Source organism: Gracilinanus agilis, chromosome 4 (genome assembly GCF_016433145.1).
Source record: "Gracilinanus agilis isolate LMUSP501 chromosome 4, AgileGrace, whole genome shotgun sequence".
NCBI lineage: Eukaryota > Metazoa > Chordata > Mammalia > Didelphimorphia > Didelphidae > Gracilinanus > Gracilinanus agilis.
The window spans coordinates 205,223,079-205,249,970 of NC_058133.1; the positions used below are offsets into that span (position 1 = coordinate 205,223,079).

At 36.9% G+C, this 26,892-nt stretch overlaps 1 protein-coding gene and 1 pseudogene across 1 annotated transcript in view; both read left to right on the top strand.

The window, feature by feature from the left end:
- The window catches only part of TANC2 (tetratricopeptide repeat, ankyrin repeat and coiled-coil containing 2), a 664,538-nt gene that overhangs the window by 133,470 nt on the left and 504,176 nt on the right, over nucleotides 1–26,892 (top strand). The gene's annotated exons all lie outside the window — the stretch shown is intronic.
- LOC123244564 lies at nucleotides 9,878–11,041 on the top strand (annotated as a pseudogene).

A 26,892-nucleotide genomic window follows, 5' to 3' on the forward strand; every position in this document is an offset into this window, starting at 1 on the left:
TAGGGCAATAAATGCATACGTGGAATAAATACATGCTGTAGTTCCAAGTCCATCACAAATAATTGCTGAAATCACACCAAATTCTAGATGGTACATCGTTATCAATCTCTCTAGTGCATATTTCAGCGTTCCAGTGCACAAAGAAAGCTAAAAAATATTTGCATTTATATGGGAAAACAAAATCCTACTATGGAGGTTTCTTTCACAAGGATTCATAAATAGTGGGAGCATATTTTTCCAGATATTACAAAAAGATCTTGAATCCATATCGTTCACTGCGAGCAAATTGGTGCACTATGTAGATGACATCCTGCTAATGTCACCAACTGGGGATATCTGTCAGAGAGACAGCATTCATCTCATAGAAGAACTGTATAGAAGAGGGCCAGATGCAGCCCCTTGAAATGTTCTATCTGGCCATGAGACATTATTCCTAATCTGATGAATACAATGAGTAGGATACAATTCAATGAAACTTCAAAAGGGCTGCCTTAGAAACCGACTGACAGATGAGCATTTTCTTTCCTTTGGCCCCCTCTTTAAAAAGTTTGCCTGTCAGTAGTCTAGGGTGATTTTAAATGGTGTTTCTCTTTCTAACTCCTGCTATTGTAATGTGTCAGAAATATATAGAAATGCTGATGATTTATGTGCATCTATTTTGTATCCTGCATCTTTGCTAAAGTTGTTGATTATTTCCACTAGCTTTTTAGTTGAGTCTCTAGGATTTTTTAAGTAGACCATCACATCATCAGTAAAGAGTGATAGGTTAGTCTCCTCATTGCCTGCTTTAATACCCTCAATTTCTTTCTCTTCTCTAATGGCTACTGCTAGTGTTTCTAGTACAATGTTAAATAATAGAGGTGATAATCAGCATCCATGCTTCACGCCTGATTTTACTGGGAAGGCCTCCAATCTATCCCCATTGAATATGGTGCCTGTGGATGGTTGATAAGGTTGCATTTATTATTTCTGCTTTTTTGTATTTGTTTGCCATGTTTCTATGCCCTAGTATATGGTGCATCTTTGTGAATGTTCCATCTACTGCTGAAAAGAAGATGCATTCTTTTTGCCCCTATTTATTTTTCTCCATATATCTATTAACTCTAATTTTTCTAGGATTTCATTCACCTCTCTTATCTCTTTCTTATTTATTTTTTGGTTTGATTTATCTAGAACTGATAGGGGAAAGTTAAGGTATCCCTAGTATGGTTTTGCTATCTATTTTATCCTTGAGCTCCACTAGCTTCTCCTTTAGAAATTTGGATGCTATACCATTTGGTGCATACATGTTGAGTACTTAATATTTCTTCATTGTTCAAACTGCCTTTTATCAAATGTAATTACCTTCCCTATCTCATTTAACCAGATCTATTTTTACTTTGGCTCTGTCAGAAATCACGATTGCAACTCCTGCCTTCTTTTTCTCAGTTGAAGCCCAATAGATTTTGCTCCAGCCTTTCATTCTTACTCTATGCATGTCTGCCTGTCTCATGTGTGTTTCTTGTAGACAACACATGGTAGGATTTTGGTTTCTAATCCACTCTGCTATTTGCTTCCGTTTTATGGGAGAGTTCATCCCATTTACATTCAGAGTTATAATTATCAACTGTGTATTCCCAGGCATTTTGATTTTCTCTCCTTGTCTTGCCCTTTCTTCTTTCAACATTTCTTCTATACCAGTGTTTTGTTTTTAATCAGTTCCTTTTCTCCCTTCCATTATTGTAATTCCTTTCTCCCCTCTCTCTCTCCTTATTCCCCTCTTATTCTTCTTTAGGGTCTTTTTAAGCTACCCCCCCACCCTCTCCCTCCCTAGTGTTGCTTCCCTCCCCATAGTCCCTTTGTTACCTTTCTACTTCTCTATAGGGTGCAAATCAATTCTCTGTCCCAGTGGATCTGATTATTCTTCCTTCTTTAAGTTAATTTCAATGCACTTAAGTATTAAGTATTTCCTCTCTCCAACCTCTTTACCCTTCCATTGTATTGATTCCCCCTGTTCGCCCTACCTGCTTCTTTATGGAATATAAATTTACTCCATTTTGCCTTCCTATTTTTCTTTATATTATCTCCTTTTCTCCCCTCTAGTTTTAGATATATTTATGCATACATATATATGTATATGTATACATATACATCTTGACATTTCATCCTATACAGTTTGTCACTGTTCTCTCTAAGTAAACTTCTTCTAATTACCTTGTTGATAATAACAATTTTTAATATTTACCAATATCTTCTTTTCTTCTAGGGATACAAATCGATTGAACTTTTTGGGTCCCTTAAAGAAAAGATTTTTTTTCCCATACTCTCGTAATTACCTTATGGTGATTCTCTTGAATTCTGTGTTTGGGCAGCAAACTCTCTGTTTACGTCTCTTTTTTCTTTATGAATGTTTGAAAATCTTCAATTTTATTGAATGTCCATACTTTCCCCTGCATAAATATAGTCAGTTTTGTTGTGAGGAAGATTATTTAGTTGTTATGTAGGAGACTTAGCAGGAAGGGCTGGAGAATTCCATGTGGAATGGGGAAGCAGGAAGTGGCTTGCTCTCTCTCTGAGAATGGCTCCATGGTAGTTGGGACAAGTTCCAACTGACCTTGGAAGACCTCAGAGCTAGTGGAGCTGTACCCTGATTCCCTGGGATCCAGGAGAGTGGTGAAGGTTGACAGGAGAAGACAACAACCCTGCAAGGTGACACTGAGTAGGGAAGTGGCCTGTGAACTGTTGGACAGGTTGCCGACTTCAGTCCCTACCTGGCTACATCAGTTCTGGAGGAGTTGGTTCCTGGCATCCTGTAACATCCCTGGAATAGTTGTGAGATCCCAAGTTCAAGCCCTCTTCCCCAGGTCCTTAGCCAAGCTGTCAAAGCCTACCAGAAGTCAGGCTGGCTAGGGATCTTACCCTTTTTGACTCCAGGCCTGGGTTTTTAGCCATAGTTTACCTATCCTACTTTCCAATCCCCTCATATTATTATTAAACTGATTCCCTGTGTGTTTTAGTAATTTTAGGTCCTCATTGTGTGAGTGTATTAATCTGTATTTATTCCAGGATGGGGGTGGCGGGGTATGAGAGACAGTTGGTCAGGCTGTCATTTCAGTCAGTAGTCTTTCCTTTGTAGTTAAATCTGGTTCCCTGGCTTGTAAAATTTTTCCCATTGTCCCTTCCTGTCTTCTATCCACCCACAGAGTCCATATTTAATATTTAAGGCACCTTCCCTGGTTTTCCCCCATTATACTTTTGCTGGATAGTTGATTCTTGATTGTGGACCCAGTTTTCTTGCTTTCAGGAATACTATATTTTATGCCTTCCTGTCCTTCAATGTAGATGCAGCCAGATCCTGTGTCATCCTAACTGGTTACCTGGTATCTGAATGATTTCTTCTTAGCAGTTTGTAATATTTTTTCTTTGGTCTGGTAGTTTTTGAATTTGGCTATAATATTCCTGGAAGTTGTCAGTTTTGGATTAAATGTAGGAGGTGATCTGTGGATTCTTTCAATTTCCACTTTTCCTTATTGTTCAAGAATGTTAGTGTAGTTTTCTTGGATAATTTCCTCTAGGATGATTTCCAAACTTTTTCTTTTGTCATGATGTTCCAGTAAACCAATAATTTTTAAATTGTCCCTTCAAGATCTGTTCTCCAGATCTTTGGTTGTATCAATTAGGTGTTTTGTATTCCCCTCAAAATTTTCATTTTTAAAAATTTTGTGAAGTCATTTGCTTCTAATTGTTGAGTTCTATTTTTTAAAGACTGAATTTCATCCCTAGTTTTTTTGTCATCCTTCTCCTTCTCATCTATATTACGTAATGTGCCCTGAGGCTAAAACCTGGAAAGAAGGTGGGGAAAAGTGGGGGGCCAAGATGGAGTGTTTTCTCTGAGCTGTCCAGCAATAGTGTCCCTTTGCTCTGTCCTTTTGTTAGACCTTGTTTTCTTTCTTCTCTAAACCCTTTGTTCTCTATCTTGGTGTGGTAAAGGCAGTCGGTCTGAAGTTTGGCTCCATCTAAGCCGGCATCTTCTGAGTGTTTTTGCTGTGTTTCTCTGGCTTTCTCCTCTAGCCACCTCCCTGGTGCCTGTGTTCAACTTCCCGAGTCTAGCTTCTCGAGGTTGGTGAGCCCACCTGCCCAGAGATTTCAGGGGCTGCTGGAGACTTTGCAAAGCCCTTGGGGGAGGGGTCCTGGGATTCCCCTTCTCAGACCCTTCTCAGACCCAACAGTTCAAGAATTTTCTTGGTGTACCTCTTGAGCTATCCAGCAGTAACATCTCCCTGCTCTGTCCTATTGTGAGATTTGGTTCTCTTCTCGAAGTGCTTTGTTTTCTATTTTGATGTGGAAAGGGTGCGGAGGTTTTAAAATTTGCTCTGTCTAAGCTACCTCTTCCCAGAATTCCCCCACAAAATTCAGTTTTGAGACTATGATGACCAAGTTTAATCCTAAAGAAAAATTTTGAGAATTTTTTTTCTCCCTTTATAGTGGAGTATGGAACAGGATATATAATGTTGAATTGATTAATATTTGCTGAATTGCTGAATTTTTTATTTTTAATAATTCTTTTTTAAAAAGAATAATCATTGGGGGCAATTAGATAGGACAGTAGATAGAGAACTAGTCCTGTAATTGCGTGTATCTGAGTTCAAAGCTGTCCTCAGACACTTCTTAGCAGGTTGACCCTGGGCAAAGCACTTAATCCCAATTGAGAAGCCCTTATCCCTCTTCTACCTTGGAACTGATACTTAGTATGGATTCTAAGCCAGAAGATAAGGGTTAAAAAGAGAAAAGAGGGAAATATATTGGATAACAACTTTAAAAACAGTGTTAATAAAAATGGATTTTTTAAAAAAGAAAATAAATTTCAAAGAATTTTAATTAGTTGCTTTGACCAATTTTGGCCTCAGGAGATGGTGAAATGTTTTTTTCTTATTAGGTTGAAGTAGGAGACTCAATTATGGAATATTTTAAGAAATGTGGTTTTGTTAGTTATTTTTGCTTAACTTTTCTTTGTTACAAGGGATTAGTTATTTAAATATGAAGGAGGGAGTATACTGGGAGTATGGCAAACAAAAGTCTTGAGTAAACCTTTAAAAAGTAAAGGAAAATTAATGACAAAGAAGTAGACCTCTGGGAATTCCAGTTACCACCCTGTGGATTAGTAACAGAATCAGAATTTAATGATAGCAAGCAGTGAAACATACTGAAGTGAAGGAATGAATGAGGAGTGAACCCATTCATTTATTAAAAGCCTATTGAGCTATGTTTCAAACTGTACTAAAGCAGTAAGGAAATTAATGCAAATGGCAACTGGGGTCTATGCTCCATAGGACTTACATTCTAATGGTTAATTATAAAGGAAAAGGAATTAGGTGGTGACCCCAGGAAATGGTATTATAGTCAGGGATATCATAGATCTCTATAGAGATGGGTAGTGTAAAGACCAGGCAGTTGATTGACATTCTTTCCAAAAGTAGTAACATAGATCCAGAAGATTGGGGACACAGAGTGTAGGAAGTGGAAGCTAGAAGGCAGATGAATGGTATGAAGATGGCTAGGAATGGGTGGCATTGGTTGCTAAAGCATTTTATTGGGTCTGGGTTAGATTAATTATAGTAAACAGTCACCAGGCTATGAAAGCCAACTTGCCATATCTTCATTGATAATAGATTTTTAGATTCCAGAAGACTGAGAATATGCTTAAGATTGTGGAAATTTTATCAATTCATATTTCAGAAGTATTTTAAGTTAATAGTAGTTTGTTGTTAGGTATCCGTTTGATTTAACTCACTGTACAAATAATCATTCAGGAGAACTTTTTCCAAGGAAGAGAAAATTATGCTTCTTTTAGTTTAATTTATATGTTCCTAAATCACAAATAATTGTAAGCTTCATCATATGACCTGTAAGTTAATTATCTTTTGAAAATAGAAAAAAGTAGTATACCATTCCCAGAAAACTGTTTTGAAAAGCAGAATAGTAAAAATTACTTAATTTTTTCCCTTGTGTAAGAAGGGGGTGTGATTAGGAGTGACTAGGGAGACAAAATGGGTTTTCTTGGGAAAATTGGGATCCCCTGACATTCATGCCGGGGTAGAGAAATTAGAGGAATGTCTTCTCCACCAGGGGAAATGAGTGTGACCCCAAAAAGGATGTTCGTGCTGGGCAGTGCACACAGAAGCCTCCCTTCAAAATCCCTAGCTGGGATCAGGTTTAAAAATGGAGGTCTTCTAACCTTCCTCCCTCAACCCACAAGTTCTGTCTCCCACCAATATAGTTCACTGTGATCTGACTAAACCAGACGGATGGGGTTTATTTCAGGAACAAAATGATCAAGGGTTCATAAAAATGAAGTTTCTTGGAAAGAGGGAGCAGGTAGACCCTAAATCCCCTTTCAGTCCTTGACTGGGCAGGGTACTCGCAGAGATTCGTCTGTGTTCCCCCAAAATCCCAGCTTCTCTGACCCAATCCCCAAATAGTACTCCTATATCTAGAATTATTACTAAATTAAAGGGAATATAGAAGAGCAAAGTTTTAGGCAAATTTTGTGGATCCCAGGGGTCAGTTCCCCACAGAAGTCCAGACACTCCTGGCCAAACCGTTGTATATTTTCCAGTGTGATCAGGAACCAATAGAGATCAGAATGATATGATCAATCTTCATTGAAGGTGTCAGGAAACTCTCCAAATTTCACTCTGTAGGACCCACAGCCCTCAGAAACAACTTCCTTCCTGGCTGTTAACCCCAGAAAACTAGGTGTTCAGATGGTGGTTCTCCCACAAGTCTTTGCATCCTCTCAACTGCCACTCCTCTGTTTTGTTTCTCACAGTTCCAAAATGCCTGGCTTGCCTAGCTTCTTACACTTGGCACTATCTATGATGCTTTAACTAGTATAGTTACTTTTCTTGCCACAAGATGGTGACCTTGCATTGTCAATTGGGTGAAATATTACTGTAGTTATAGTTAACTTTTCTTATGACTTAAGGGAAATTGATAAATGAGTGACTATATTTTCTAACCGCTGCTAATTGGAGTAGATACTAATGAAGTTGCTGGAAGGTGAACCATTTCCAATTTTAACAACTTAATTGTGGTCATTTATGAGATATTTTTGGCATATCGTTCCCAAGAAAGACCCACATTCAAATTTTAAAGTATGAGTATTTAAAATATGTGTATTTGGGGAATGGCTGAACAAACTGTGGTATATGCGGGTGATGGAATACTATTGTGCTAAAAGGAATAATAAACTGGAGAAGTTCTAGGTGAACTGGAGAGACCTCCGGGAACTGATGCAGAGCGAAAGGAGCAGAGCCAGAAGAACTCTATACACAGAGACTGATATACTGTGGTAAAATTGAATGTAATGGACCTCTGTACCAGCAGCAATACAATGACCCAGGACAATTCTGAGGGATTTATGGTAAAGACGCTACCCACATTCAGAGGAAGGACTGCAGGAGAGGAAACATATAAGAAAAACAACTGCTTGAACGCATGGGTCGGGGTGTACATGATTGAGGGTGTGGACTCGAAACTACCACACCAATGCAACTACCAACAATTTGGAAATTGGTCTTGATCAAGGACACATGACAAAACTAGTGGAAATGCGCATCGGCCAAGGGTAGGGGGGGTGCGGGGGGGGGTTGAAGGGGAAAGGTGGAGCATGAATCATGTAACCATGTTAAAAATGAATATTAATAAATGTTAAAAAATATGTGTATTTGGGTATTACTTTTAAGTGACATATATATTTTAGCAAAGCAAGCATATGTATAAGTAATAAGCTGAAGCAACAAGGCACCCTGAAGAACATAAAGAGTCAGCATGTACTAAACCAAATCCAACCATTACCAATACCATTATCACCTTGATATCTCTTCTCGGACCCCTATAGAGACAGCTCACTGCCTTGAATTAGAGTCTTGGTAATATCAAGATTCCCCAAACCACCAGACGTGCTTCCAGCCCATTCTTGACAGCCAACATTGAGGAGAAATTATTGTGGAGAAGGATCCTGTTTTACTCCAAAAAAGTTCCACAAATGCTGATAAGTTGTCACCAATAGGCACATTAACACAGGAGTCCTGTAAGTGGGAGTACTTCCTGTAATACTGTAGTTGCTTCTGGCTGAGCCCCACAGCCATCATTCAGGGAAGGCATTCCTATGGAGAAAGGGTCAGCCATATCTGCCATCTGTCAACCAACTTCCATCTATAGGATGGTACCTTGACCACCATCTCCCAATAAACACTGATGGAAACAACTAGGATCTTTGAACCAAAGACTCTTTAGAATGGTTAGGCTTCTGACTCAATGCCATCAGTTATCATCTAGGAAGGAAGCCTCTGTGCAGATACAGCCTGCTCCTCCAGGTCCTACCACCATTGTCCCTGAAGATAGTGCCTCTCTTCCCCAAAGCTTTTGCTGCCAATTGTTTGTCATTGTCAAATATTTCAACATTAAAACTGCTATGATTTTATCAGTGAAAATGCCATTAAAGAAAAGGCATTGCTATCTGCTTTATTGCTGAACTGTAAGGACCATGAGATCTTTTCTTGTGATTTGGAGCTGAAACCTTCCATGTGTTTTGTTTCCCTGATTAGGATGTAAACTCCTTAAAAACAGGGACTCTTTTGCTTTTTTATTTGTATTTCATGTGCCTAGCAAAGTGCTTTGCATATAATTAGATTGTAAAACTTCCTTTGATCCTGCCTTCCCTAAAATTTCAAATGCCTTGTTTTTAAGTGTGAATTTTTTAAAAACCAAAAAAATAGAAATAGCTAAATGTGAACATTTTACATTATTAGCTTAAATCAATCATTACCTTCTTCCTGTTTAACTCTATGTAGGCTGGAAGAAAAGGCCAACTATTTAAAATTCATTACTTTTTAACTTTCTACAGCTGGAGATTGGTATTATCATTGGAAAACTGTTATTTTAATTGATAGAATATAAGCTCCTTGAGTACAGGACTATTTCCTTTTTTTAAAAAAAAAATTTAGATCATTTTCCTAGTTGCCAGCACAGTGCCTGACTCACAATAAGCACTTAATAAATGCTTATTGATTTACTGAGATCAGAATATAGAAGATGGTAACTCCTTTGATGCCTATAGTTAACAGACTCATGCATATATTATAGTTAGTTCTCTGTGCTCTTCATTAGAATGTAAGCTCCCTGAAATGAGAGATCATGATTTATCTAAACTCACTAATTCCCTCAATATACATTACAATATTCATTATTGCTAGGTGCTTAATTAATGATGATTGAATAAAAAGAGTTAAATTAGATGCATATGGAAGCTCATACTTTTTTGATGACTATTTCAATAATCATATTATGTTTGTCAAACACTAATATTTTAAAGAAGAATTTTTCAGTTTAAAAGCCACCCTAATAATTAAATTAGGAGGTAGGCAACTGAAAGTACCACAAAAGCGGCATTTGTCTTGGGTCAGTAACATGTTACAGTGCTTCACAATTTCTCTGTAATCTCTTAGAGTCATCTGTTTTGGGTCCATGATTTGAGATAGTATGCAGCCCATTCCCCTGGTTTCTTTCTCTCTTTCTCTCTCAATAAAGCATTATATATTAAATGATTTACTTCCCCAGTCATATATTATTAATAAGTGGTAAAAGAGGGTCAATTTTGAAATTTCCAAGGTCCCCTCAATTTCCACTCCATACAGATGGTGCCATGACTCGAATAGAGAATGGAGAGTGCCCTAATTTATCTATCTGAACAAATTATTTGTTTGCATGGGCAAATTAGGTCTCTCATGCTTCTGAAAGATCTTAGTATTGAGAGAGCAGTGAGAAGGCCGACCAGAGCCGGAACCACTAATTTGTTTCAGCAAGGACAGTCTGAGAATCGTTTTGAAGTTAAAAAATGAGTGCTACTATATTGGTACTCTTTATATCATGGGACTCTGACAAATTTAAAGGAGGACAAGAGTGGATTGACCACAGTCTTGATTTCAGTGTGAATTCAGAGGTGTCTGTATCTGAGGTTAATATTCATTTCATTGGAGGACTTCTCACAGCTTATTACCTTTCAGGACAGGAGGTATTCAAGAACAAAGTAGTGCAGTTGTCAGGGAAACTCCTTCCTACCTTTAACATGCCTGCTGGGATTCCCTGGGCAATGGTGAATCTGAAAAGTGGAATTGAATGAAACTGGGGTTGGGCCTCTGCAGGTAGCAGCATTCTGGCTTAATTTGTTACGTTTGACAAGACACCCCATCTACTACCAAAAGGGCATGCACATTTGGAAACTGCTTCAGAAAATGGATAGACTTGATGGGCTTTATCCAAACTATTTGAACCCCAAAACATGCCAATGGGGTTAGCATCATACACCAGTTGGTGGACTTGGAGACAGTTTTTATGAGTACTTAATGAAAGCATGGTTGATGTCAGATAAAACAGACATTGAAGCAAGGAAGATGTGTGATGATGCTATTGAGGCCATAGAAAAGCATCTTATTAGAACATCCAATGGAGGACTCACTTTTATTGGAGAATGGAAAAATGGCCATTTGGAAAGGACGATGGGTCATTTGACCTGCTTTGCCAGAGGAATGTTTGCATTGGGAGTAGATGGATCCAGGAAGCTTTAGTTGGGCAGTATTTACAACTTGGAGCTGAAATTGCATATACATGTTATGAGTTATATGACAGAACGGTGTTAAAACCAAGTCCCAAAGCATTCAAATTTGACAATGGTGCAGAGGCCATAGCTGTAAGGCAGAATGAAAAGTATTACATCCTTCACCCAGAAGTAATTGAAAGTTACTGGTATATGTGGACTCATGACCCTAAATACAGGCAGTGGGACTGGGAGGCAACAGAGGCTTTTGAAAAGAATTGTTGAGTCAGATGTGGATTTTCTGGGATAAAAGATGTATATTCTTCTCCTCTGGCATATGATGATGTACAGGAAAGCTTCTTCTTTGCTGAAATATTTATATCTGCTCTTCTCCAATGATGACCTTTTACCTTATAGTGGGTGTTTAATGGGCTTCTGCCCATTCTCTGCCTGTGTTACATTTAGCTAACACCACACTTTCAGGAAATCTTGATTTACTATAAAAGCAGCTCAAGAAGAGAGACTGTACTTACCTGTGTTTTGTTTACATGGACCAGTGCAGAAATTAGGCTGGAGAGGGGAACTCTTAGAAACCTGAGCCTCCAAGTCAGGATATCAAGGTGAGAAGTGACTGCTCCGCTCAAAGCTCTTCAACCTATAGTTAAATTAACTTTGAAATTATTCTATTTTGTACCTGACCAAAATATGCTCCACTTTTTGCAGGACAGAGACCTAATGTGCTTTAAATCCTAATGAGAAGGTCATATGGGGGGGAAAATGCCTATTGTTACTATATTGATTTAGAATCCTGGAGTAAAGAGAATGGGCCTTCTTGAGAATGAATGAGAAACATGGAGCTCTTTGCTGCAAAGTTACAGATTGCCTTTGCAGCAAATTATGTATTAATTTCCTTCTGACTTGGAGTGGATCCTAAATATTATGTTTGTCCTCCTCCCCTTCCCCCTATCCTTTTTTGATAATGGAAGGAGCCATGAAATAGACAAGAATAATAGAACAGCAGAACTGCACCAATAGCAACAGCTGTAGGATTTTAACTGAAAAGAGATAATACAGGCTTTGTGAATTATCAAGTTTCCATTTAGTGACCAGCCTGGCAGCCCTTTCAAGTACCTTATGTGTTTCATTAACACCCTTTGGTTGTCAGTTTTTTCCCACTCTGGGATGGGAGTTCACCAAGGAAATATTTTCCCTTCTTTGTCTCCATATGGAATCATCAAATCTTCAATATTTTGTATATTTACCACTTTGAGAACTTAAGTTTGGGAATTTTGTGCATGTAGCTCAGTCAAGTATTGGTAGCATGACAAAAAAAATGTTCCATATTTCCTTGAAACCTGTTCTAAGAGAAAGCTTTCTTGTTTTGGTGGGAGAGGATTTTCCTCAAGGAGCAAATCCATCAGACAAATCTTAGCCTCTTTACCCTCTGGGATAAAACTCAATATAGTCATTCACTTTTCAACCATTGGAGATGGTCTTATTCAAATGCTCTTCTATGGCTTCCAGTTTCTCTTCATTGCCTTGATTAAATTATTATTACAGCTCAACCAGCTTATAAAAGAGTAAGACACCAAAACTTGTTTTCTATTCAATCCCACCTCCTAACCTCTCTGTTGTTAGTTGAATGGACAGCCCCATCACAAATCAATTCAACCTTCTCTAGATACATTTATGGGAAGCCAAAAAATTGTCAAAATAGTCTTCAAAAATGGTGCAGATAAGCATGTAACATAATCGATATGAGATGTGTTGTTGGCATCTTCTTTTTTCATGGATAGAAGAAAGCTTTTACATTGATATTTATATTAGGTTAAGTTAGCCAGCCCTATTTGTTTTGGAGAGAGACCATGAATTTTAACCATGAACATGAAATATTGGAAGATAAATGTTATTTAATGATTACATATTCTCTGGACTTGAGTAATTTTATGTTACACTCTAAAACATGTTTCTTTACCACTTTATTTTACAAACAACTCCCATTGGTTTAAGGGAGAAATATTAGTTGTTGACATTTTGATACTACCTTTATTAGCAATTGGACAGTTTTTGAAACTATTTATTCAAGCTTATATTGGGATTTAAAACATTTTAATATTTTCTTTTTTTCAAACCTCCCTGTTTAATTTGTGATGGATTTAAGTGGTAAGAGATTCCAAGAAAATGTGTATTTCAGTTCTGTATTTCAGTTCAATTCTGTATGATTATCTTCAATCATAGATTGTTAATCCACAAAATATCAGTTATATATTCTGTTAGATAATTTTTCTAGTATGCACTCAAGATTACATTGTGAAGATGAAAATTCAAGTTCATTTTGGCATACTAAATGCTTTCACCAAATTCTGAAATCTTACCAACTTTTTCTACTTGAAAGTCAAGAAATATAATGAAGACAAAGTACACTTAGTATAATTTAAATACACATGTTTAAGAGTGATCTTAGAAAAATACAGGGAAAGCATTTGGTTTTCCAAAAAAGTTATCCTTCCTCCTTAGACATATGGTAAATTCCATATGTAAGTCGTGGAATGGATATGAAAACTTGCCTTATGTAGCTCCAGAGTGGATCAACGGACAGGCAGTAAGCTGACACTGCTGTAAAGAAGGCAGAGAGTGAATGTATCTTTTGGCCTCACTAGGAATTCCCAAGGTTACAAAGTGGCCATCTCTAATTCCTTTTCCCTATGGTCACTTCTGCATCCAGCTCTTGAGGCACAGAAAAGAGTTCCAGTGATGCTCTCTTCCTGCTCTCTACCTGCCAGAGGCTGAGCTTAATATAAAGCAGATAAAGGGACCACAAGGTAATTTTGTCCCACGTGGTGAAATAAAACCCTGTGTGGAATAGTTTGGAAAGATAGGAGTCATTGACATATTTTCATTTTTCTCTTCTCAGAATACCAAAGGCAATTAAACTCAATTACAAAGTGTGTGGTGTGTGTGTTTGTGTGTGTGTGAAAGTACTACAGAGGAGTGAAAGTCTGATGTATAGGGAATTATAATAAGTATTTGTAGAACTCCAAACTTGTAGACTGTTAGATATGACTATTTTACCTTCCAACTTTCCAGGAAATATTATTTATTGCCTTTTTCCATTCTTTAAGTTCTGTTACACAGCTTTTTTTTTTTTTTAATTTTTTTTTAACCCTTGTACTTCGGTGTATTGTCTCATAGGTGGAAGATTGGTAAGGGTGGGCAATGGGGGTCAAGTGACTTGCCCAGGGTCACACAGCTGGGAAGTGGCTGAGGCCGGGTTTGAACCTAGGACCTCCTGTCTCTAGGCCTGACTCTCACTCCACTGAGCTACCCAGCTGCCCCCTGTTACAAAGCTTTTAAAAGTGACATTGCTGAATATTGTAGAAGTTTGTTATGTAATGCATATCTGTGTGTAGAACTCTTGAAGGTTGTTTCTTATGTGTTGAAAGATCAAGAGCTTTGAAAGAGTATGGACCACAATTTTCCCATGCTTCTACTTTAAGATACTTATCACTCAAAATATTCTTCTCCCTTTACCATGTACTTTGGAATCCAAACATATCTTTGCAGGGTATATTTACAATAAAGAATGATGAGTAAATTCAGCAATGCAATCATGAGTTTTATTGTAATTATACTTTTATTCAGTCATTGAAGTTTGTTGCTTATGTGAAATGATGGTACTAAAGCAATTTAGGAGCAGCAGTAGAGGAGTGGATTCAAGAGGACACTCACTAGGGCCTGGTAGGCTAGTTAAGAAGTTATTACAGTAATATAGCAGAGAAGAGATGAGGGGCTGAATCAGTCATCATTTGTTCCTCATTGTTGTGATTAGTTTTATTATATTATTTATTATTATGTGCTAGCAGTGCTAGGTGATGGGATACATGTACCCAGAATGAAATAATCTCTATTCATAAAAGGCTTACATATGTATGGAAAAAATATAAAAGAAAATGAATACAAATAAATAGTTGTCAGGGAAGTAGAACATTAGCTTTTAGAAAGACCAGGAAAGGCTTTCAGTAGAAGGTGTTGTTTGAGCTGTGTCTCTATGAGACAAAGGTGAAAAGGAAGTATATTTCAGGTATGAGAAAGAGCCCAGAAAAGAGAGATGGAGTACCATGTGTGAGAAGGAGAGAAAGCCAGTTTAGCTTATCACAGAATATGAGGGTTGGGGGAAGGGGTAGAGAGGAGAGGGAAGTAATGCATAGTGAAACTTGAAAGAAAGGAAAAGAACAGCTAGGTGATTCAGTAGATATTGGAGGTACCTGGGTTCAGCCTGGGCTTTGATACTTCTTTGCTGTGTGAACTTGGGCAAGTCACCTAAATCCAGTTGCCTAGCTTGTATTCCTCTTCTGCCTGGGAATTGTTAAAGAAATGTGGGTAGTAGATATATGTATAATGATAATTATGTGTATCTGTCTATGATCTCCTCAACTGCAGATCTCCTCAACCTACTCCTCTCACCCTGGCTGCTGCTGTAAATTATCCCCTTCTCCCTGACAGGTTTGGTTGATAGGACCCTTGAGAGGTTAGGTGGATGGTTAACCTCTCTAGGCCCAACTTGGGATTGGATAGATTGGTAATGGGCTATTGATCAGCTTTGGATAATGATCAGGATCTGACTGCATATATGAACTCCCTTCCCAAGGGCTGTGATAGAAAGACCACTGAGGAAGGTACTTGTTATTAAACACTGGTTTATCTATAAATAGGGAAAGGATAACAAGGTCAAGGATTGGGAATTGGAAACCCTAATGCTCTATTATCTATTTAACTAATTGTTAATCAGGACTGGAGGCTACTAAGCTGGTGGACGCTTGAGATCTTCACCCTCTCTCTATCTCTGGCCAGGCTTGGCCACAACTAAGGCAGAGAATAGGGAAGGCTATTGCTGCAGATAAATATTGATGGTCTTTATCTTCTTTCAGCTCTCTCACCAATAGTGTTGATGGTTCACTAGCTCTCACAGTCTAGCAAGGAAATAGATTTAGGCTTTTCCCACCCTGTTCTTCTTCAACCACCCTTCAAACCACCCTTCAGCCACCCTCTGCCCAGAATGATTCACAGAGGCTTGCTCAAGTCTCAACTCAGAGATCTGTGATCTCCAGTTCTAAGCCTCTGAGTCCAGAGACTTCCTCCACTGTAGCTGTCAGGGGGTATATATAGAGTGGGGCTCTGGCTCACGGCTTCTGGGAACATTCCGAATCTCTCAACTGCCATCCCTGTCAATCAAGGTGGCATCCATCTCATCCCAGATTATGAATATAACAGAATCAATACTTATTGTTGATTCTAAAACATAATATAAGGGCTTAAAAAATAAGTAAGGACCAGATTGTGAGAGACTTTAAAACTAAACAGTTTATATTTAATCCTAGGATGCCAATGAAATTTATTGAATATGAGACTGATTTTGTCTGATCTTCCCTTAAGGAGAATTACTTTGGCAGTTATGTGAAAGATGAATTGGAATGGGAAGAGATTTAAAGGAAGGAGACTAAGTAAAAGGCTATTGTCTAAAACAGGCAACAGGTGATGAGAACTTGAACCAACATGTTGGCTATGTGAGAGATGTTACAGAGTTAGAAACAGCAAGATTTTGTAGCTGATGAAATATATGGGTTGAGAATGACTGGTCAAATATATTAATGAGTTTTTGAACCTGGGAGGCTAGAAAAGTTTGGAATACAGGTGGATTTTGAGTAAAAGTTTTGTTTTGACCATGATGAGTTTGAGATGTCTCTGAGACATCCAGTTTTGAAATGTCTAATAGTGATGTGGTTCTGAAGGTCAGAGGAGAGTCTGGGGCAGGTGATATGGATCTGTGATTAATTAAACCTGTGGGAATTGATAGGATTACTATGTGGAGAGAGAAGAGGGTCTTGGACAGAGCCTTGGGGAAGCATCTACATTCAGGGGGTAAAGATATAGATAATATGTCAGTAAAGGAAATTGAGAAGGATGATTGCAGTGAAAGTTAAAAGGAAGGAGCAGATAGAAGAAAGATTGCTAAGTAGAGTTTACTCTGGCAAACAGCTTGTGAAGTGAGGGAGAGGAATGAATCTTAGGTGATGAACATGGATGATTGAAATGAAATGCAATCAACAAATATAGAGAAATTAGAAAGAAAAGAAATTTTGTGTGATGGGAAAGACAAGGCGTTTAGGTGAGAAATTATTGAGTTGAAGATACTTGAATAATCCAAATGGCAATATTCACTATTTAGTTTTAAGTACTGGTGTCATGTTCTGTAAAGATACAGGTGATAAAGATTTGAATTTGGATATTATCTTCATAAAGTTTATAACTGACAAATTGGGAGAACTCTAGAGAAACAAGAGGATAGGACCTTGGAGATTAGCCATATGGAAAATGTGAGAGAAGAATAAAGGCTCAGTAGGAAATAGAGGGAGCTTTGAGAGAGAATAGGAAGAGAACTAAATCTTATAGAAATCATAGTAAGAGAAGGTATCAAGGAAGAAGGAATGTTCTATAGTGCCATATTTGAACCACAAGGATAATACAGCCAGGAAAAAAGTTAATTGGATTTAGCGAATAGAAAGTAATTTGCAACCAAAGAGATATTTTATTAGATTATATGACCAGAAGGCCAGATTTTGAGTAAATGTAGACTATTTTTATATATGTTTGGCAGTAAAGAGGAGCAAGAATGATGTCTTGAAAGATCAATGAGATAAAGGGGATATAGGAGACCTTGCATATGTTTGTAGGTTAATGGGAGCCAGAAAAGGGAGAAATTGAAGCATCATGAGAGGAACAATTGAAAGGAAAAAGAGGAGAGAGAAAAGCATGATATTGAGGTAATAGGTTGAATCAGTTTTATTGCCATAAAGGAGAGTTACTACTTTCTTTAAAATTGAAGAGGATTGGGGGGAGGGGAGTATAAAAGACTTTGAAATGTTTAAGGTAGGTGTTCTTAAACATCTTGTGTCATGGTCCCCTTTGGAAGTCTGCTAACACCTATGGAACCCTTTTCAGAAAAAAAAAGTTTTTCAAATGCATAAAATAAAATACATATAATATTATAAAAGGATATAAATTATTGAAATATAGTTATATATATGTATACTTTAAAACTTTTTAAATTGAAATTATTTTCTAAAGCCTTTCTAAAAGTCTGTCTTATAATTGATATTAAGTATTGATTTTAAAGCAGAAGAGTAGTTAAGGGATAGGCAATTGAGGTGAAATGACTTGCCTAGGGTCACACAGGGAGGAAGTGTCAAATTTGAACCCAGGACCTTGTGTCTCTAGGTCTGTTTCTCTATCTATTGAGCCACCTAGCTGCCCCAAATACATACTTTTAAAATTCCCAAAGGCTGAGTTAAGGACCCTTGTTTTAGAGAAAGAGAATTTAAGGAACACATGTCAGGAGATGATGTTGTTTGCAGAGGAAGGAGGATATACATTTGGAGCTATAGAAGAGAAGACAAAGTTTAGAATAGCCAATATTGAAATTGTGATTACAAAGAAACATTTACTAAGCAAGCATTTACTATGTATGAGACACTGTTTCATTTTGAGGATACAAAAATAAAAATCCCACAATTTTTTTCACCTACAAGACTTTATTTTCTATTGTGAGAGAAAATTGTACCTATGTGAGATATGTACTTACTATTTACAAGGCAAATTTAAAGGGAAGGCAAAAGAAAATGCATGAAGAGAAGCTTCAGGTAATAGCTGATATTTCAGTTAAACTTTGAAGAAAAGTTGGTATTTTTAAGAGATTTTAATACATTTTAAGCAGCATGTTCAAAATAGCAGAGAAAAGAGATAGAATATTGTGTGTGAAGAATAACAAAGGGACAGCTAGCTAGGTGGCTCAGCAGATAGAAAACCATGTCTAGAGTCAGGAGGACGTGGTTTCAAATGTGACCTCGGACACTTCCCTAGCTGTGTGACCTGGGCAAGTCACTTCATCCCAATTGCCTAGCCCTTACAACTCTTTGGCATTAGGTCCAATATTTAATATTGATTCCAAGGTAAAGCTGTTTTGTTTTTTTAAAAGAATAACAAGAAGTCCAGTTTGGTTGAATTAAAGAGTATTTGAAAGAGACTAGAATAGAATAAGGCAGGAAAGGTAGGTTGAAGCAGATTGTGAATGGATTTTGATGTCAGAGGAAGTTTGTATTTGATTGAGATCAACTGGGATTTGAATGTACATAAGAAAGAGCCCAGTTAGATAGAACGAATTCATAATAGGTATGGTTTTATAATTTCCTTTGGTATTATTTACTCCTTAAGGAGTAAGAATGGAGGAGAGTAGAATGTAAGTTTTTTATTCAGGGTTTAGAGTCATTTGGTAACAGTGCCAAAAAATCTAGAGAGTAAGAGATTCAAGAATATAGTGAAGTATTTTATTTAAATGGTTGAGGGTATAGCTTAGGTGGCTCAGTAAACAAAGAATCAGACCTGGGGATAGGAGGTCCTGGGTTCTTATCTGGCTGCAGATACTTCCTAACTGTGTGACCCTTGAAAGTTCATTTAACTCCAGCTACCTATCTCTTACCACTCTTTTGCCTTAGAATCAATATTGATTCTAAGACAGAAGGTAAGGATTAAAGAAAATAAATGATTGTAATGTCAAGATGGAGAAGGTAGGGAAGGAAGGCCCAGAACAGAGTGGATAAACTGGAATTGTATATAGGAGTTTAGGGATGTATGATCACAATGAAGGGGAAGAGTAAGTATCAGACGAGAAATGAAAATACTAAAAGGTAACTAGTAGGAGACTAATTAGAGAAGGGAAATCTAGAGTTTAGGATCTTAGAAGAGCATTTTTTTATGTGTGTGATTATGAGGTCTAATATATATGATCATCTTAGTGATAAAATAGAGAGGATATGGAGTTAGGAACAGTTAAGGAGTATGAGTTCCTTTTTAGCAGGAACTATCTTGATTATTATATTTGTATCCCCAATGCTTAGCACAGTGCTTGGCAATGTAGTAAGCCCTTAATAAATGCTTTCTCATTCATTCATTCATTCAAGGAACTGTGAGGACAGGGTGTTGCACATGTCAGGAACACGGATATTGAAATCTTCAAGAGTGATGGCAAGAGAAGGGATGGAGAGGAAGCTTGTGTTCTAGGAAGATTTATTAGCTGAAATCATGGAGAAAGGTAGGAAAGTAAACAGGAGATTGGTGTATGATTACAGTATGTGTGCGAGCCAAACTTTCTATCACATATAGTGTTTTGTATAACAGGACCTTAATAAATTTTGGTGAATTACATTGAGTTAGACAGACTTTTCTCTTCCATTATATTATAAATTTTAGTTGACTAATGAGACTATCAAATTTGTCTTTATAGCTATTGCTTTGAAGAATCAGGACCAAGATCCTGATGGTTATGTGGTTATAGAGGGCAACAATACTACAGGTAATTTTTCTATATGTATGGCTATTAATTCAGAAATAGTTTAACTATTTAAAGGCTGATTACTAGAATATATTTACATATGTGGCACATTAACCCACATTGTATTTTCATTACCTGCTCATACCATATGTAGCTACCCTATATCTTTAATATTCAGTTAACAACTTAAGTTTTGTGTGTTTCTACTGAAGTAGTTACTATCTTTGCTATTTATAGGTTTTCATTTGCCCCTGTAGAAAAGATATTAAATAAATAATGGAGGCACCAGGGGTGTTAAAACAAATCTAAATGATTGTGGGTTTACACACTGGATTGTAAGAGAGAACAGACCAGGTTAGGGAGACCAGAGGTCAGCTATGCTGCTGCTAACTGACAAAATGGCTGTTGATCAACTGTCACCCCTGGGCCAGAGGCTTTGAATCCAACAGGCAAAGTAAAAGGTTTAAACAGTTTTGATTATATTCAACTAAAAGGTGGGATAGTGATTTCTACTCTAAAACTTAAAACCTAATGACAAAACCACAGGGCAAAGGGGAGGACTTCTCTACTCTAACTTAGTGACCTAAGCAGACAGGGCCAAGGGAGCAGTGCAGGAGTCACAGAGAGGGCTACATTAAATCTGGTTCCAGCCAGATTTGAGCAACACAGCAAATAGGTCTGAGAGTGGCTTTGGGGATCTCACAGTAATCCACAGATGATCAGGATGCCAAAACCCTAGGTGGTCCAAGATATCCAAGAAGAAAGAGTGTGCTTGAGATACTGTCCACCAGATCCCAAACTTCTCCTCTTCTTGGTGCTTCTCTGTTGTTCTTGTCCTCTTTGTTAGAATCCACCACCACACACTATCGCAGGGAAATCAGGATGCAGGGCGTCCTTTGCTCAGAGATCTCCCAGGGCTAACAACAGTTTTTGTCAACCCTTAATGGAGTCTCTTTCTCTTTGTGGGCACAAGGCACCTCCTTCCTGCTCCTTCATTCCATCCTAGAATTCTCCAGCTCCAGCCTGCTAGATGAACCTTAATTCTTAATTAATTACTACCTAATCTTCCTCACAACACCCCTAATAATTCATTTTTCTTCACAGCAACCCAACATCCAATGATAACTTTTATTTGTATGATATCTCATGATCCTCAGTATACATTGATTTTAACTCCTAATCATTCCTGGTCATTCTTGCCTTTCAGACATCTGTTTGACATCTGTAATTCTTATTAATCAATATGTGCAGAATGTTCCTTCCCTTTTGACTTACCATCCTCTGCTAAGACATTCTGAGTTAGGTTGGTAATTTTATCTCTAGCTCACCATAAAATTATGATAAGACATGTATAGCTCATGCTTTGCTCATATACCATAATAGCAATAGAATAATCACCTCTTCAGCCAATACTGGTATGTATTTATATTTTTCACTGAATTCAAATAGTTGCAGCCATTGTTTCCTTAACATGGCATTTACTAATCTCCTTTTTTCTAAAGTTATTTGCATAGATATTTTTAAACATTTATTAATATTTATTTTTTGAAAAGTTAACATGGTTACATAATTCATGCTATTAATTTCCCCTTCACCCCCCGACTTCCCCCTAATCCCCCATGGCTGATGTGTATTTCCACTGGTTTTAACATGTGTCATTGATCAAGACCTATTTCCAAATTGTTGATAGTTGCATTGGTGTGGTAGTTTCAAGTCTACATCCCCAATCATGTCTGCCTCAACCCATGTGTTCAAGCACTTGTTTTTCTTCTGTATTTCCACTCCTGTAGTTCTTCCTCTGAATGTGGAGAGTATTCTTTTTCATAAATCCCTGAGAATTGTCCTGGTAGTACAGAAGTTGATTACATTCGATTGTGCCACAGTGTATTGGTCTCTGTGTACAATGTTCTTCTGGCTCTGCTCCTTTCACTCTGCATCAGTTCCTGGAGGTCTTTCCAGTTCACATGGAATTCCTCCAGTTCATTATTCCTTTGAGCACAATAGTATTCCATTACCAGCATATACCACAATTTGTTCAGCCATTCCCCAATTGAAGGGCATACCCTCCTTTTCCAGTTTTTTGCCACCACAAAAAGCGCAGCTATAAATATTTTTGTACAAGTCTGTTTATCTATGATCTCCTTGGGGTACAAACCCAACAATGGTATGGCTGGATCAAAGGGCAGGCATTCTTTTATAGCCCTTTGAGCATAGTTCCAAATTGCCATCCAGAATGGTTGGATCAGTTCACAACTCCACCAACAATGTATTAATGTCCCAGTTTTACCACATCCCCTCCAGCATTCATTACTCTCTCCTTCTTTCATTTTAGCCAATCTGCTAGGTGTGAGGTGATACCTCAGAGTTGTTTTAATTTGCATTTCTCTAATTATTAGAGATTTAGAACACTTTCTCAAGTGCTTATTGATACTTTTGATTTCTTTGTCTGAAAATTGCCTATTCATGTCCCTTGCACATTTATCAATTGGGGAATGGCTTGATTTTTTATACAATTTGTTTAACTCCTTGTATATTTGAGTAATTAGACCCCTATTACAGTTTTTTGTTATAAAGATTTTTTCCCAATTTGTTGTTTCCCTTCTGATTTTGACTACATTGTTTTTGTTTTTTACAAAAGCTTTTTAGTTTGATATAATCAAAATCATTTATTTTACATTTTGTAATTTTCTCTAACTCTTGCTTGGTGTTAAAAATCTTTCCTTTCCCAGAGATCTGATAAGTAAACTATTCTATGTTCACATAACTTATTTATAGTTTCCCTCTTTATATTCAAGTTATTTACCCATTCTGAATTTATCTTGGTGTAGGGTGTGAGATGTTGATCTAAACCTATTCTCTCCCATATTGTTTTCCAAATTTCCCAGCAGTTTTTGTCAAATAGTGGATTTTGTCCCAAAAGTTGGGCTCTTTGGGTTTATCATACACTGTCTTGCTGATGTCACTTACCCCAAGTCTATTCCACTGATCCTCCCTTCTTTATTTTAGCCAGTACCATACTATTTTGATGACTGCTGCTTTAGAGTACAGTTTAATATCTGGTACTGCTAGACCACCGTCCTTCACATTTTTTCCCATTATTTCCATTGATATTCTTGATCTTTTGTTATTCCATATGAAGTTTGTTATATTTTTTCCTAATTCAGTAAAAAAGTTTTTAGGTAGTTTGATACGTATGGCACTAAATAGGTAAATTAATTTGGGTAGAATGGTCATTTTTATTATGTTAGCTCTTCCTACCCATGAGCAATCAATATTTTTCCAATTGTTTAGATCTAGTTTTAATTGTTTGGAAAATGTTTTGTAGTTGTTTTCGTATAATTCCTGTGTTTGTTTTGTTAGATAGATTCCTAAATATTTTATATTGTCTAGGGTGATTTTAAATGGTGTTTCTCTTTCTACCTCTTGCTGCTGTGATGTGTTGGAAATATATAGAAATGCTGATGATTTATGTGCATTTATTTTGTATCCTGCAACTTTGCTAAAGTTGTTGATTATTTCTACAAGCTTCTTAGTTGATTCTCTAGGATTTTTTAAGTAGACCATCATATCATCTGCAAAGAGTGATAGCTTAGTCTCCTGATTGCCTATTTTGATACCTTCAATTTCTTTTTCTTCTCTAATTGCTACTGCTAATGTTTCTAGTATAATAGAGGAGATAATGGGCATCCTTGTTTCACTCCTGATCTTATTGGAAATGCTTCTAATTTATCCCCATTGCATATGATGCATGTTGATGGTTTTGGATATATACTATTTATTATTTTTAGGAAAGGTCCTTCTATTCCTATACTTTCCAGGGTTTTCAATAGGAATGGATGCTGTATTTTGTCAAAGGCTTTTTCAGCATCTGTTGAGATAATCATGTGTTTTTTGTTTGTTAGACTGTTGATATGGACAATTATGTGAATGGTTTTCCTAATGTTGAACCATCCTTGCATTCCTGGTATAAATCCCACCTGATCCTGGTGGATGATCTTCTTAATTACTTGCTGGAGTCTCTTTGCTAATATTCTATTTAAGATTTTTGCACCTATGTTCATTTGGGAGATTGGTCTGTAGTTTTCTTTCTCTGTTTTTGATCTACCTGGCTTTGGAATCAGTACCATATTTGTGTCCTAAAAGGAATTTGGTAGGACTCCTTCTTTGCTTATATCAAATAATTTGTATAGTATTGGGATTAGTTGCTCTTTGAATGTCTGATAGAATTCACTTGTGAATCCATCAGGCCCTGGGGATTTTTTCTTAGGGAGTTCTTTGATGGCTTGTTCAATTTCTTTTTCTGATATGGGATTATTTAGGTATTCTATTTCTTCTGCTATTAATCTAGGCAATTTATATTTTTGTAAATATTTATCCATATCTCCTAGATTGCTATATTTATTGCCATATAATTGGGCAAAATAGTTTTTAGTGATTGCCTTAATTTCCTCTTCATTAGAGGTGAGGTCTCCCTTTTCATCTTTGATACTGTCAATTTGGTTTTCTTTCCTTTTTTTTATTAGATTGACCAGTACTTTGTCTATTTTATTTGTTTTTTCAAAATACCAGCTTCTAGTCTTATTTATTGATTCAATAGTTCTTTTACTTTTGATTTTATTAATTTCTCCCTTGTTTTTTAATATTTCTAATTTAGTTTTCATCTGGGCATTTTTAATTTGCTCACTTTCTAATTTTTTAAGTTGCATGCCCAATTCATTAATCTCTGCACTCTTAATTTGTTAATATATGTACTCAAGGATATAAATTTCCTCCTGAGTACTGTCTTGGCTGCATCCCACAGAGTTTGGTATGAAGTCTCATCATTGTCATTCTCTTCAATGAAATTGTTGATTGTTTCTTTGATTTCTTCTTTGACTAACTGGTTTTGGAGAATCATATTATTTAATTTCCAATTAGTTTTTGATTTGCCTGTCCAGGTACACTTACTGATTATTATTTTTATCGCATTATGATCTGAAAAGGTTACATTTATTATTTCTGGTCTTTTGCATTTGTTTGCAATTGGTTTCTATGCCCGATTACGTGGTAAATCTTTGTGAATGTACCATGTGTAGCTGAAAAGAAGGTTTATTCCTTTTTGTTCCTATTTATTTTTCTCCACATATCTATTAAATCTAATTTTCCTAGGACTTCATTCATCTCTCTTACCTCTTTCTTATTTATTTTTTGGTTTGATTTATCTAGATCTGAAAGAGGGATAGCCCACTAGTGTGATTTTACTGTCTATTTCCTTCTTGAGCTCTGCCAGTTTCTCCTTTACAAATATGGTTGCTACGCCATTTGGTGCATACATATTGAGCAATGTTATTTCCTCATTGTCTATACTGCCTTTAATCAGGATGTAATGACCTTCCCTGTCTTTTTTAATCATATCTATTTTTACTTTGGCTTCGTCAGAAATCATAATTGCCACTCCTGCCTTCTTTTTCTCATTTGAGGCCCAAAGGATTTTGTTCAAGCCCTTTACCTTAAACCTGTGTATGTATACCTGCCTCATATGTGTTTCTTGTAGACAACATAAGGTAGGATTTTGGTTTCTCATCCACTCTGCTATTTGCTTCCTTTTTATGGGCGAGTTCATCCCATTCACATTCAAAGTTATAATTATCAGTTGTGTATTCACCTACATTTTGGTATCCTCTCCTAGTTCTACCCCTTCTTACACTATTTCCTTTTAAACCAGTGGTTTGCTTTATGCCAGTAACCCTTGTCCCCTCCCTTGATTTACTTCCCTTTCTATCCTCTCCCTTATTATTCCCCTCTATTTATTTTTAAGGCCTAATAAATTCTGTCCCCCTTCTTCTCCCCTCCCTTTTTTGACCTCCCCACTCCCCTGCTCCCCTTGGTTTTTCCCTTCTGACTTTCTCAGTAGGGTTAGATAGAGTTTTATATCCCAATGGATAAAGCTACTCTTCCCTCTCCGGGTTAATTACAGTGAGAGTGAGGTTTAACTATTACCTCTTAATGCTCTCTTCCTCTCCTTCTTATAATAGTATTCATCCCTTCCCCTTCCCGTGCCCTCTTTGTTTGCAATAGAATATCCTATTTTTCTTATTCATTCAAGTTTCTCTTGGTGTCCTCTACTATTCACCTCCTTCTTTCCCATCCCCCATATCATCTTTGACCATTTAGTATTCCAGACTCTCCCTATGAATAATTCTTGTAATTACTGTAATAGTGAATATTATAATAGTGAATAGAGTTCCTTACAGAGAATTATACTTAACTTTTCTTCACATAGGAATACCAATAATTAGGTCATATTGAAGCCCTTAAAAAGGCAAATTTAAAAAATACGATTTTTCTTTCTTTACCCTCTGTTTCTTATATACCTTTTCATGTTTCTCTTGATTTTTGTGTTTGGATATCGAATTTTCCATTTAGTCCTGGTCTTTTCTGTGCAAATACTTGGAAATCTTTTATCTTGCTGAATGCCCAAACTTTCCTTTGGAAGTATATGGTTAGTTTTGATGGCTAGGTGATCCTTGGTTGTAGACCCAGTTCTCTTGCCTTTCTGAATATCATATTCCAAGCCTTGTGGTGTTTTAGCGTGGAGGCTGCCAGATCCTGTGTGATCCTGATTGGTGCTCCTTGATATCTGAATTGTCTCTTTCTGGTTCTTGTAAGTTTTTTTCTTTTACTTGGAAGCTCTTGAATGTGGCTATTATATTCCTAGGGGTTGTCTTTTGTGGTTCTAGTATAGAGGGTGATCCATGGATCCTTTCAATGTCTATATTTCCCTCTTGTTGTAGAACTTCAGGGCAATTTTGCTGAATAATTTCTTTTAGTATGGAGTCCAAATTTCTGTTAATTCCTGCTTTTTCAGGAAGAACAATGATTCTCAGATTGTCTCTCTTAGACCTGTTTTCTTGGTCTGTCAGTTTCTCATTGAGATATTTCATGTTTCCTT